General features: G+C 44.2%; 1 protein-coding gene across 3 annotated transcripts in view; it reads right to left on the bottom strand.

Annotated features, from left to right (window-relative positions):
• KCNT2 (potassium sodium-activated channel subfamily T member 2) overlaps positions 1–14999 on the bottom strand; it is an 814344-nt gene that overhangs the window by 404071 nt on the left and 395274 nt on the right. The gene's annotated exons all lie outside the window — the stretch shown is intronic.

Raw genomic sequence — 14999 nt, 5'->3', positions numbered from 1 at the left:
ATTTGTCCGGCAAGGACAGGCGGAGGCTAGGAGTGGCCACTCGCTGCGGAAGGGGTGCAGGAGCTGGCGGAGGAGATGATTGCTGCTGAAGTTGCGACTGAAGTTGCTGCACAATGGTGAATACTTCCGACAGCTGGTGGGTTAGATGGGCGATCTGTCGGGATTGCTGGGCGACCACCGTGGTGATATCAGAGATATAAGGCAGAGGGACGTCAGCGGGATCCATGGCCGGATCTACTGTCACGATGCCGGCTGGCAGGAGGTGGATCCTCTGTGCCAGAGAGGGATTGGCGTGGACCGTGCTAGTGGACCGGTTCTAAGTCACTACAGGTTTTCACCAGAGCCCGCCGCAAAGCGGGATGGTCTTGCTGCGGCGGTAGTGACCAGGTCGTATCCACTAGCAACGGCTCAACCTCTCTGGCTGCTGAAGATAGGCGCGGTACAAGGGAGTAGACAGAAGCAAGGTCGGACGTAGCAGAAGGTCGGGGCAGGCAGCAAGGTTCGTAGTCAGGGTGGATAGCAGAAGTTCTGGTACACAGGCTTTGGACACACAAAACGCTTTCACTGGCACAAGGCAACAAGATCCGGCAAGGGAGTGCATGGGAGGAGGTCAGATATAGTCAGGGACCAGGTGGAAGCCAATTAAGCTAATTGGGCCAGGCACCAATCATTGGTGCACTGGCCCTTTAAGTCTCAGGGAGCTGGCGCGCGCGCGCCCTAGAGAGCGGAGCCGCGCGCGCCAGCACATGACAGCAGGGGACGGGAACGGGTAAGTGACCTGGGATGCGATTCGCGAGCGGGCGCGTCCCGCTGTGCGAATCGCATCCCCGACGGCCATGACAGTGCAGCGCTCCCGGTCAGCGGGACCGACCGGGGCGCTGCGGAGAGAGAGACGCCGTACGCGCTCCGGGGAGGAGCGGGGACCCGGAGCGCTAGGCGTAACAAACACTCCTCTAACCAGGCTTATTCAAAGAAAACTGTATAAAATAATAATACTATTATTATTATTATTATTATTATTATTATTATTATTATTGTATATGACTCTTACTTGAATTTATCAATGTCTTGAAAATCTTACCTTACTTGAATTATTGCCATTCTGTGTGGGTCTTTTAAGTTTAGTTTTTATATAATAAAAAAAAAAATGGATTTTAGTGAAACCATATTAAAAGTTATTTTTAAGTGTCTTTCTGTATTTCTTACTTGGAGAAACTACATAATATTCTGTATTCTATAAAGGCATTTCAGAAATTGTTTTATATATTAATGTCATTCTATTATAAAGTAGATCCCAAAGTTATTCTTTTGATGCTTTCGTATTACCAAGTACAGTTGGTAACCCCGACCTACGATGGCCCCGACATACGATAATTTCAACATACAATGGCCTCTAAGAGGCCATCGCATGTTGAAGGCAGCATCAACACACGATGCTTTTGTATAACGGGGCCATCGCATAAACGGCTATCCGGCAGCGCAGACTGCTTCAGCTGCTGCTGGATAGCCGTTTATGGTGCCCTGTGTGGTCCGCTGATGATCACTAACCTGTCCTCGGGGCTCCGGCGCGTCCTCTTCGGGATACCCTGCATCGCCGGCGTTCTGCATCATCGTCATCACATTGCTGTGCAAGCCATCCCGTCATCCAATAGGAGCGGCGTGCGTAACGACGTGATGGCGGCGACGGAGAGCGAGGATGCCGGGGAAGAAGAGGCCTTGCCAAAGCGTCGGGGACACCCCGGGGACGCGGCGACAGCAATGGAAGGCGACATTAGCGGTGACGAGCGGTGACGGTCCAGAGCGGTGGGGACACGTGAGTACAACCTCCAATACCAGTGGTCTTCAACCTGCGGACCTCCAGATGTTGCAAAACTACAACTCCCGGCATGCCCGGACAGCCGTTGGCTGTCCGGGCATGCTGGGTGTTGCAGTTTTGCAACATCAGGAGGTCCGCAGGTTGTAGACCACTGTCCTATACTTTACATTGGATCCCTCAACATACGATGGTTTCAACAAACGATGGTTCATTTGGAACGGATTACCATCGTATGTTGAGGGACCATTGTATAAGCAATTGTGTCACTGTCTACAGTATTTGTTTTTCAGTATAAATAGGAACCGTTAACAACGCTGTTGACGGTTCTTCTGATTTTTCCGAACTGTTCTTGGGAAGAAGGATAGGTAGATGTCACGAACCGGCAGGACTGGTAGTGGATCCTCTAGACCAGAGAGGCGATGGCACGGACCGTACCAGGGTAACGGATTCTAAGGGACTACTGGTCTTCACCAGGGCCCGCCACAAAGGGGGATGGACTTGCTGCGGCAGGTAGCCCCCAGGTCGTTCCCCCAATAGCGGCTCGACCTCTCTGGTAGCTGATATGGCGAAGTGCACAGGGAGCAGGCAAAGGCGTAGTCGGACGTAGCAAAAGGTCAGGGCAGGTGGCAAGGGTTCACAGGCGAGTAGACGGTAGCAACGGGTTCGGCAACATGCAAGGGAATACAGGCTACAAGGAACGCTTTCAGAGGCACAAGGCACAAAGATCCGGCAGGGGAGGAAGGGGCAGGCAACTTTTATTTGGAAGGAGCAGGGGTCATTAGCCAGAGCACCAATCAATGGTGCGCTGGCCCTTTAAATTTACTGAAGGTGTCACGCGTGCCCCCTAGAGAGCGGGGTCGCGCGTGCCGGGAAGCAGAGAGTGTTGGCGCAGGGAACGAGGCGCCAGGTAAGGTAGACTGCGACGCGGCGCGTGAGCGGGGACCAGCCGCCACGGCAGCTGCGTCCCTGACACAAGGGATCCTGTGCTCCCGGTCAGTGTGTCGGAGCGCTTGCTGTGACAGTAGAACACTGTTTTCTTGAGTACAGGTTGTGCAACTGAGAGAGTGCAAGGAAGGCTGGCTGCAGTTATCAAAAGCCAATTAAAGGTGTTATGTTTTTTGTCATTTTTCTATCATAATAATAATAATCTATTATCCCTAAAACGTAAAAAAAAAAATCAAAACCACAGTAAAACATGATAAAACTTTGAGTTAATGTACCATATCCTCTCAGTTTGATCCCCTCTTCATATGATCTGTTGCCTCCCTATTCACCTGAGTCATAAATGGAAAGGGTGGACTACAATATTCAGAAAGATTAATAAAATTTGGGTAGTTTAAAGAAAATACAGTTTAGGGGGTAACCTAAAAGCTATGTATAAGTGTATCTATTTATACCCAAGACTGTAACAATAACAAGAGGCATTCTCTTTGCCTAGAGGAAAAAAGAAAAAAAAAGTTTCTAGACAAAAGCAATGTTTCCACGGCCGAAAATGTGCATAAAACACGAGCAGATATTCCACACAATATGATGTTTTAGTGGGCGCTTGGACAGCTCGAAGATGCGCTGACGGCAATGCATTTCTGAGCATAATCCGCAGAAAGAATAGACATGTCTATTCTTTCTGCGGATGCCGGAATTTGGAATCTGCTGCATTGGAATTTTCAAGCGGAATATTCTGGCAGAATTCTACTCAGAAATTCCTCGGTGTAAACATAGCCTAAGACAGAAAGAGATTATTTACTGTGAGAATATTAAACTCTCTGCCAGAGGAAGTGGTCATGGACTCAATAAGAAAAATCAAAAGGGGCCTGGATACATTTCTGGTGAATAATGACATTTCAGGTATTAAACAAGAGTGGAGTTGGTGAACATCTTTTCACCCCATTAATTCATGTGGTGGGAACTGTGTACCTGCACCAAATTTATTACTTGGTGCAGGGCCTGTGATAAATCACATTTCTTACTTCGGTTCACCACTATGTATGGTTCCCCACTGCTACTTTTTGTTCGACTTTTTATCCTGTGCGACAAAATGTGTCACTTTTTAATAATGCTGTTTGCAGTCAGTCTGTAAGCCAAGTGAGGGCAGAATAGATTGGCGCCTAAGTTAGCGCAGTTGCGACTAAAGATGAGTCAAACTGAAAAGTCCAAATCATAAATGCCTTACCGCTGCATAATATCAACTGAAATCACAACTTGGTATGTACTATGTTCTTTTCGAAAAGTCTTCTAAGGCAAAAGTTGCAATGAAAAGTCTCAAAGCAGTATCCGAGACAAACTGTGCGACAAATGTGCACCACAAAACCAGGGTAAAGCCAATGATGAATTCCCCCCATAGTCCCTAGAGCAGCATTTTCCAACCAAGTTGCCTCCAGCCATGCTGGCAGTTGTAGTTTTACAACATCTGGAGGTACCCTGGTTAGGAAACTAAGTCTGAAGAGGGATTACTAAGGCTGGGTTCACATATATCAGTTGTCCGGCACAGTTTCCCTCCAACATGCACCTGAGGGAAACTGATGCTAGAACTGATCCCATTCCATGGGATCTCAATTTTGAGGCCGGATGGTTGGACACACTATTATTATTATTATTATTATTATATTTATTCTTTTGGAAACCTATGACAATGGTTTGGATTTCAAAGGTTTTAAATTATATTATTTTCAAAATGTATATACAGTGATGCACTATAAGTATACATTTTACATTAACATTAGAAAGGCCTTTGTCAAATTTAGAAACCCTATACAACAGAAGTCTGCATTCTTAGAAAAGGGCTTTGAATATTTGCCTTCCGGGCTCCAAGCATCTCTCCTTAGTGAGTAGTCATTTAGCACAAGTGACAGGTTTCATATGTTCTTAGTAGAATATCTCTAAGATTCTAATAAGCAATAATATAAATGTCATTCTTTTAATGCATTATTTTATCTTTCCATACAATTTATCTGAGAAAGTACATATCTATTTTCTCTGAGGCTCACAGAGAAAATTGGCTAGTTTAATGCACTGTATGGATACTTGCTGTAGGTGATAAATACTTATTTAGAGTAATACTGTATGTTTAAATAACTGTGAGTAAAAGTAAATATAATAAGAATAATATTTCAATAATAAGAGTTAAAGGGGTACTCCGGTGCTTAAACATCTTATCCCCTATCCAAAGGATAGGGGATAAGATGCCTGATCGCGGGAGTCCCGCCGCTGGGGACGCCCGGGATCATGCACGCGGCACCCCGTTTGTAATCAGTGCCCGGAGCGTGTTCGCTCCGGGACTGATTATCCACGACCGCAGGGCCGGCGGTGTGTGACGTCACGCCTCTGCCCATGTGTGACGTCATGCTCCGTCTCTCAATGCAAACCTTCGGGAGGGGGCGTGATAGCTTCGTCACACGCCGCCTGCCCTGCGGTCAACCATAATCAGACCCGGAGCGAACACGCTCCGGGTCTGATTACAAACGGGGTGCCGCGTGCATGATCCCGGGGGTCCCCAGCTGCGGGACTACCGCGATCAGGCATCTTATCCCCTATCCTTTGGATAGGGGATAAGATGTTTAAGCACCGGAGTACCCCTTTAAGGCCTCTTTTTCAATTCCTTATAGGACAAAACATCACATGATCTCAGTGAATTGCAATAATGCCTTTTAATCAGTTCTCCTGGCCAATCTGGAGGCAGTCTATGCACATAGGTTCAGCAGTCCTTTTAGAGATAGAAGGTGTTAGGTGAGGATCTCTGTGAGGGACACTAAGCAAAGAACAGCCCAGATAGATGTAGGACCGCACATATATGATGATTGTAAGACAGCAGCAGAGAATGTTCTGCATTTGTTCTGTCAGTGCAACATCCGTTTTTCTTGAAAGTTAACTATCAGTTTTTAGTGGGGTTTTTTGTGTTATAATGACTGAAAAAGCTGTATAGAGGGTTTTGAATCTCTTTCTAGGATGCCAATTTTGTTGTTCTGCCCCAAAAATGGGAATAATTTTTTACAGCTTGTAAAAAGCCATTGCATCTTTACTTTCTAGGCACAAAACCTGTTGCTACTCCCAAAAAGGGATAATTTTTGGTCCACTTGGAAAATGTATTGCTTTCTTCGAAAACCTCTGTGTGCATATAAACACCGGCAGGCCTCTTCCTCCAAAAATGGGAAATATTTTTGGACATTAACTTTGAAAAGCATAAAAAATCTGCTAGTGCAGTGTGTTTTTATTTAACATGTTCGTTATCAATGAGTACTATCTGTTTAGCCATTGCCAGAAATGTTGCCATAAATGAGAAATTAAAGGGGTATTCCAGGATTTTTTTTTTACTATGCTACAGGGGCTGTAAAGTTAGTGTAGTTCATAATATAGTGTCTGTACCTGTGTATGATGGTTTTTTCACAATTCTTCTGTGATTTTCACCCCAATATTTATTTTTAACAGCATACAAAATGACTGTTGTCTCAGAATTTTCCCAGCTTGCAATACGGCCGAGACCTTACTCACTAGTCAGCTGATGACAGGGAGCCTGTCTGCTTCAATGGGTGGAGGGATCGCATCGTGGGAGAGAGATCAATCTGCAACTAATGCAACAGCTGTAGGCACCCTGATTGAAAACCACAGGTCTTTGAATGGATGCAGCTCATTTATGTTTCAATGGGTGGGGTGGCTGATGTGTAGGAGGGAAGAAAATTAAATTTGGGGGTTTGTAAGCAAAAGAAGAAAACTCAAACAGGAAATACCAGTTCACAAAAAGCTGGCCACAGTGTTATGGTAATCTCACAACATGGCCATTTAGCCCCAAGACAAGCGCAGATCATTCCTAAGCATGTCCATTACTGTCTGCCTGGTAAGTACTAAAATCATCTTATGGTGGATAACCCCATTAAATTTGCCTTAAAACTGCTCAGAAGTCCATATACTCCTAGGTGACCTCACAGTGTTATACTAGCTCAAATGCTAGCTCAAATGCTGGCTGTTTCACCATCCAAATCCCACTGCCAATGGTAATGGAAGAAGAATATCAAAACATTTTCTCTACAGGACAGGCAGTTTAAACTTATAATTAGGCTTAAAGACCAGAATGAAAATTGCAAGATTTAAGAATTATGTTATAATATAGATATTAAAATGTAAAAAATAAAATAAAATAAAAAAATCACCAAATATTCTTAAAACACATAGTTTCATAGAAAAACATAACTTAAAGTGGTACTTCGCCCATAGACATCTTATTCCCTATCCAAAGGATAGGGGATAACATGTCTGATTGCGAGTGTCCGCATGGGTCCTCTGCCGAATTCAGTGAATCACATACAGGGGCAGGGCTTTGCCGGCTCAATTTAAATATTCATTGTCTGTGACTCCACTTCACTAGGATATGGAGTCACAGACAATAAATATGTAAATTATGCCAGTGAAGCCCTGCCCCCTGTGCATGATTCACTGAATTCAGCAGATCTTCTGGGGGACATTTCTCAGGACTTACTGGACATATTTAAGTAAGTGACCCCTTTTTGGACTCCTGTTCACCCAAACTATAACCGAGTGTATTGGGTTTAGTGTGGGTGAAACAGGCTGACAGTTTTCCTTTAAAGTAGACAACATTGCTGTGCGTGATTTTTTTTTTAATGCCCAAATTTGTATTTCAATATATTTTTCCAGTGTTTTTAAAAATTATTAAAATTGTTTTTCTATTCTTTTTTAAACATTAATAATAGAATGGGAAGAAGAAAATGAAAAAAAAAAAAAAGATAATCATAAACCTAAGAAACGTCAATCTTGGCAGCGAAGCTTTTCCAAACCCTACTGTTGAAAATGTAAATCTTTTAAAGCACTCTTTGGTCTCAATTTGATGTCTTTACTTTGTGTAATATATTACTGAAGAACATGCATGGCTTTAGTTCTATTATATATAGCTTATTTACTGTAGTTATGCTAGTGTAGAAGAAAGGGTAAGCTTTGCTTTGAATCGTAAAAAAAAAAATAATACTAATAATTTATTCATAATTTTCTATTTGATGTTTGAAATGTGCTGAATTACAAAATTTTTACTAAAGGAGAATATAAGTAAATGTTTATTAAATGTGTGATCGTATTGTTTTTAAATACCGTATTTATCGGCGTATAACATGCACTTTTTAGGCTAAAATTTTTAGCCTAAAGTCTGTGTGCGTGTTATACGCTGATACACCCCCAGGAAAGGCAGGGGGAGAAAGGCCGTCGCTGCCCACTTCTCTCCCCCTGCCTTTCCTGGGGTCTAGAGCGCTGCTGTCGGCCCTTCTCACCCCCTGGCTATCGGCGCCGCTGCCCGTTCTGTCCCCCTGACTATCGGTGCCGGCGCCCCATTGCCGGCGCCGATAGCCAGGGGGAGAGAAGCGGCGCCGACAGCCAGGGGGAGAGAAGGGGCAGCGGCACCCATTGCCGGCGCCGCTGCCCCGTTGCCTCCCCCCATCCCCGGTGGCATAATTACCTGAGTCGGGTCCGCGCTGTTGCAGGCCTCCGGCGTGCGTCCCCGGCGTCGTTGCTATGCGCGGAACGGCGCGGCGCATTACGTCAGTGCGCCGCGCCGTGCAGAGCAACGACGCAGGGGACGCACGCCGGAGGCCTGCAGCAACGCGGACCCGACTCAGGTAATTATGCCACCGGGGATGGGGGGAGGCAACAGGGCAGCGGCGCCGGCAATGGGTGCCGCTGCCCCTTCTCTCCCCCTGGCTGTCGGCGCCGCTTCTCTCCCCCTGGCTATCGGCGCCGGCAATGGGGCGCCGGCACCGATAGTCAGGGGGACAGAACGGGCAGCGGCGCCGATAGCCAGGGGGTGAGAAGGGCCGACAGCAGCGCTCTAGACCCCAGGAAAGGCAGGGGGAGAGAAGCGGGCAGCAACGGCCTCTCTCCCCCTGCCTTTCCTGGGGGTATATCGGGGTATACACGCGCACACACGCACCCTCATTTTACCATGTATATTTGGGTAAAAAACTTTTTTTACCCAAATATCCTTGGTAAAATGAGGGTGCGTGTTATAGGCCGGTGCGTGGTATACCCCGATAAATACGGTAAATAAAATTGAATTTTTTTCTATTAAGTGGTTGTCCGGGTAGCAAAAAAAAATAAATAAAAACTGTGTTTCCTAGCCCCACTGTGGCTTACTTTCTGCTCTGTGCTGAAACAAACCTGTGAATTCCTCCCTGCTCCTGTCGGCTATGTTTGTGAATAAAGTATTGTGTTGGGACTGTCCTGTGTAAAGAACTTTCCTACAAGTTGCCACAACATACTACAACTGCACTGCTCAAAAAAATTAAGGGAACATTAAGATAACACATCCTAGATCTGAATGAATGAACTAATTGTATGAAGTGAAAATCAAATGTATCAACCCATGGAGGTCTGGATATGGAGTCACACTCAAAATCAAAGTGGAAAACCACACTACAGGCTGATCAAACTTTGATGTAATGTCCTTAAAACAAGTCAAAATGAGGCTCAGTAGTGTGTGTGGCCTCCACTTGCCCGTATGACCTCCCTACAATGCCTGGGCATTCTCCTGATGAGGTGGAGGATGGTCTCCTGAGGGATGTCCTCCCAGATCTGGATTAAAGCATCCGCCAACTCCTGGACAGTCTGTGCTGCAACGTGGTGTTGGTGGATGGAGCAAGACATGATGTCCCAGATGTGCTCAATCGGATTCAGGTCTGGGGAACAGGCGGGCCAGTCCATAGCATCAATGCCTTCCTCTTGCAGGAACTGCTGACACACTCTAGCCATATGAGGTCTAGCATTGTCTTGCATTAGGAGGAACCCAGGGCCAACCACACCATCATATGGTCTCACAAGGGGTCTGAGGATTTCATCTCGGTAGCTATTGGCAGTCAGGCTACCTCTGGCAAGCACATGGAGGGCCACCCCACACCATTACTGACCCAACGCCAAACTGGTCATGCTGGAGAATGTTGCAGGCAGCAGAACGTTCTCCACGGTATCTCCAGACTGTCACATCTGTCACATGTGCTCAGTGTGAACCTGCTTTCATCTTTGAAGAGCACAGGGTGCCAGTGGCAAATTTGCCAATCTTGGTGTTCTCTGGCAAATGCAAAAATGTTCTGCATGATGTTAAGCTGTAAGCACAACCCCTACCTGTGGACTTCGGGCCCTCATACCACCCTCATGGAGTCTGTTTCTGACTCTTTGAGTGGACACATGCACATTTGTGGCCTGCTGGAGGTCATTTTGCAGGGCTCTGGCAGTGCTCCTCCTGCTCCTCCTTGCACAAAGGCGGAGGTAGCGGTCCTACTGCTGGGTTTTTGCCCTCCTACGGTCTCTTCCATGTCTCCTGATGTACTGGCCTTTCTCCTTGTAGCACCTCCATGCTCTGGACACTACGCTGACAGACACAGCAAACCTACTTGCCACAGCTCGCATTGATGTGCCATCCTGGATGAGCTGCACTACCTGAGCCACTTGTGTGGGTTGTAGACTCAGTCTCATGCTACCACTAGAGTGAAAGCACCGGCAGCATTCAAAAGTGACCAAAAACATCAGCTAGAAAGCATAGGAACTGAGAAATGGCCTGTGGTCACCACCTGCAGAACCACTCTTTTACTGGGGGTGTCTTACTAATTGCCTATAATTTCCACCTGTTGTCTGTTCCATTTGCACAACAGCATGTGAAATTGATTGTCAATCCTGAGTGGACAGTGGGATTTCAAAGAAGTGTGATTGACTTGGAGTTACAGTGTGTTGTTTAACCCCTTAAGGACGCAGGGTGCATGGGTATGCCCCCAATTTTGCTAAGGGGGTTTAATCCATTCTCCGCTCATGAGAACGGTTTAAACTCCCTTAGCAAGAAAACTAATACTTTTTTTTCACTCCCTGGTAAACCCCTTTAAACTACATTACAAAAATGTTTTAAAAATTAGCAGAATGAGAAAAATGTCACTATGCAAATAGCAAGGATTGCATTAGCTCCAGAAAAATCTAGGAAGATGTTAGGTTCCTTTTGGCATAGGAGGCTGTGTCTACATTCTGCCCACCTGCTAAGCTAAGGTTGGGGAATTTGAAAGGTCTATTGTGACTGTCTTCATAAACACACAAGGCTAGCCTGAATACAATTCATTTAGCCTAAATACAATTCATTTCAGCCCATTTTTCAAAATTTTTCCCCATCATTCTGCAATCACTATCCCATTATGTGAACAGAGAATTTTTGACATTTTTATAAATGTATTAAAAATATTGACATTTTGCTAAAACACTTTAACTAAGAATAATCCTTATAGTGAGAAATGTGCATATGAATAATCCTAATAGTGAGAAAACTTCCACAATAATTGTGACGAGAGTAATCCAAAATTATTTACATAACAAACATAGGTTGTGCTAATGATGTTAAGTCTAGCACAGGTACTTAATTCTACCAGGTGTTAGTGTCTGTAAAGGTATTCTTAACAGGTGTTATGAGCTGGGCAGGGGTAGCCACTAGGGATACCTCTAACCGACTGGCTAAAGTACTAATGGATAGTTACATGGCCTTTCGTGATGAGAACAATAAATCTTAATCGGTGTCGGCTAAGGAGGCTTTTGATCTAGCACATAATAACCAAGAAACCTAGGGACATGCTGAATTCTTTCCATATGGAGACAAAGCAGGACACTTGTTATTGAATCTAGCTAAAGGACAAAGACTTTAGACTTTTATTAAATCATTGGTAGATAAAGAAGGTACCAACATGATGACTCCAGAGCTATTTATCTAACTTAGCACAATCTCTACAGGAATCTTTTTTTATTGGGTAAACAGATTCCCAGTTTATCTAATGATGACCGTTCCCTTTTAAATGTACACATTTATTAGTAGAAATAGAAAAGCACTTTATCCCATGGCAAACCACAAGGCCGCACACCCTGTTGAAGGTTAGCATTGCAGCGTAAGATCTCTGCATCTCTATTATTATTTTTCAATAAGATCCTACAAGACAAGGTAAGCCTACAATCTGGGGATGTGGCCCACATTAAAGTCCTCTACATATCTGGCAAGGACCTGACCCAACCGGGTCTTACCGGCCCATATCTTTAATAAATCAGGTCCTGGAAATGATTTCTAAAACATTGGTTAATTGCCCTACTGTGCTTCCCATCTTGATTGGTCCACATCAAGTAGGCTTTATTAAAGTCAGATCGTCGACCACCAATATTAGGACCATCATGGCTGTACAAGATGCAGTGCATAGAGGATCCTATACCAAGTGGGTATCTTAAGTCCTATTCATATATTAATTCATATATTAGAGTGGCTTCTCAACACCCGACAGCCCCAATTTATAACCCGTGCTTTCTCTATGCACATATACCTTTACAGAAGAGAACAAGATAAGGGTGTACCCTGCCTCCACTCTTTTTATTTATTTATTTTTTTTACTATTATTAGAACCTTCAGATGCTCTGAAGGCAATCAGAAAATTACATGGTCTTCTGAGTTTATGCTATTTTGTGGTTTACCATCTTTCCATGTAGGGTACATATCCGTGTGATGAGAGATCTACTCGATTTGGTGACTTGGGAACTATTCTATCCTGAGATCAAGTTGCAACCCAATTTAAGTTACCTTCTTGTCATGTATTACCAACTCAGAAGCTACTGTAAGTCTTTAGTATCTGACTTTGCATCGACAGAAAAAAAAAAACATATGTAGGTTTTTGGGACAGACACGACTCCGAATCAGAACTCACAGCCTCTGCAAAACCCTTTCTAGCATGTGTAATGCTTAAAATAAGGATCTGTATGTAGAAGATATATGCAAAAAAATCCTGAGAGAGTGGCATAATGTACATCTATCGATGGTCAAAGAGAGATGGAGGGAGATGCATTTTCACCTCATGCACAAGGCGACCTATGCCTTTAACATCGCATATAAGGAGACACCAGCCCATTGCCTAAGACATTATCCAAAGTGCAAACTTCCTAAGGCCGACTTGTATCATGTTCTGTGGCAATACCCTATGATTGGATATTATTGGAGAAATGTTGGAGAATAAATTGAACATATGTGGCCCCATACTATCGCATTTAAAGGTGTTTGTTTCACTATATACCCCTGACTTCTGACATCTCTCCATCTCATGTAACTCCTACTAGTAGCCCTTAAATGTATTTAGCATAAATGGTTATTGGACTCTTTTCCAATGATTCCTGGTGTCAGGAATAACAAAGAATTGTCTACCAAGGCTTTCTTCACAGAATGGAGAGCATTAATTTCCAGTATTCTGTGATGAAGAAAGAAGAGGATTGAGGATAGACTTTAAGTAGACTATCTGGTACTGTATGGTGGACTTGAAGGAACCTTAAATTGTGATGTTTTTGCTCTTCCTGTTTTTTTTTTTTATGTTTTACACATATACTCCTAATTCACGTTTACACCTCTGTGATTCCAACTGGACCACCGTGGTAATGAAAATGGTTTGTCAGCCTACTGAACCATAAAGGGAGTTATTATTTGTAGTAGATTTCCTCTCACTATGCATAAACATCTAATCTGTTTTAGCTTGTTTTTGGATTGTTTCTTCTAATTTAAACATGCTATGGGGACCAAATGTGTCTTCAGGGGCAAAGCTATAGAGGGTGCTGAGGTGGCAGTCACGCTATAGCCCTGGTGCCTAAGGGGGCCCCAAAGCACATCTACCCCATAAGAGAACAGTATTGTAATTGGCACATGGGGCCCTGTTGCAGATTTTGCATTAGTGGCCCAGAAATGACAAGTAATGCCTCTGTGTGTTCTTATATGCTTTTTGTCCATTACCATGGTGCCTCTGTCATCTTTAAAGGCTGGTCAGCTGAAGTGTCTATTTACTTCTAACTAACCTTCCCAATAATATGGGACATTTTAATTTTGTGTTGCACTCACTTCCTAGAAAATTTTATTAAAATGGATCAAAGTGGTAACAAATTGCTTTACAAAAACACACAAACCCTAAAAAGCCTATATTTGTACGTGTGGCTGCAAGGTTGCATACCTACCTGTATAAAATAACATAACTTTAGTAAAACGGTCAGAGGTGTATCATGAACCGTGCTCAAGGGCACGCCTATAGAGGGCATAACCTATGGATAAATAAATGAAGAAATAAGGAAGGGATGGGCGGGTTCCAAAAAGTCATGCGCATTGGAACAAGGGTGCGTTATATACACATCCTTTGCCACCCTAACTCCTATAACCCTGCCTAGAGGTGGAGGGGGTGATGGATACTCACGCCCCTAGCACAAATACAGCCCTTTATGGGCTTAATACTTGTACTCTGGGCTACAAACTCGTACTTGTGGCTGCAACGTTGCATACCTACCTGTATGAAATAACATAACTTTATTAAAGCGGTCAGAGGTGTGCCATGAACCGCGCTCGAGGGCACACCTATAGAGGGCAAAAAGTCAACATAATAGAAAAAAGAACAATGACAAATTAACATCATTATACCACACACACTAGCCACCTCATCCCTCATGTCCCCTAGGCTCAACAATATTTGGTGAGACATCATTGCAGCTGCCAACTGGTGACCACATGAGCTGATACCTGGTAATGAGAAGTTGTGGTTGTGACACCCATACTGAATATGCTGAATTGAGGCAAAACCAGGCTGTCATCCTAGCTACTGTATATATTTGCCAAATTACCTTTGTCAATGTGGCAAGGAGGGAACTGTTCTATTCATGCCATGCATAAACATGATGCTATCCCAGATCCCTGCTATTAAGAGACAAAATAAATAATAACCTGCCAACCAGGCTGATTTGCAGATGGTGACCTTGTGACGCACATTTACCTGTAGACTAACTGAAACTCATGTATATATCTTACCTGAAGACATAACCTACATAAATATAGTCATGCCCTCAATCACCAGATGTACCTAGCCACTCTTACAGAAATGTGTCAGTAACAATAACCTTCGTGATGTGTGCAAACATAGCTGTCATAATCTGGAAAACGACCCCATGTGTCATAAAGTTATTGCTCTGAAGGCGTGTCAGTAACAATAACCTGCACTGAGCATCCCCTGCGGTTGTGGCAGGCAACAGGTAGACAACCACCTATGTCTCAAAATGTTCTTGCTCTGAAAAAGTGTCAGTAAACCATAACCTGCGTGATCTCTCCCCCTGCAGATGTGGCAGGCGTAACGCATTAAACGATCACCTATGTGTCTTGGCGTTATTGTTC

Source organism: Hyla sarda, chromosome 6, assembly GCF_029499605.1.
Source record: "Hyla sarda isolate aHylSar1 chromosome 6, aHylSar1.hap1, whole genome shotgun sequence".
In the NCBI taxonomy this organism is placed as follows: Eukaryota; Metazoa; Chordata; class Amphibia; order Anura; family Hylidae; genus Hyla; species Hyla sarda.
This window is presented reverse-complemented; position numbering and strand designations above follow the sequence as displayed.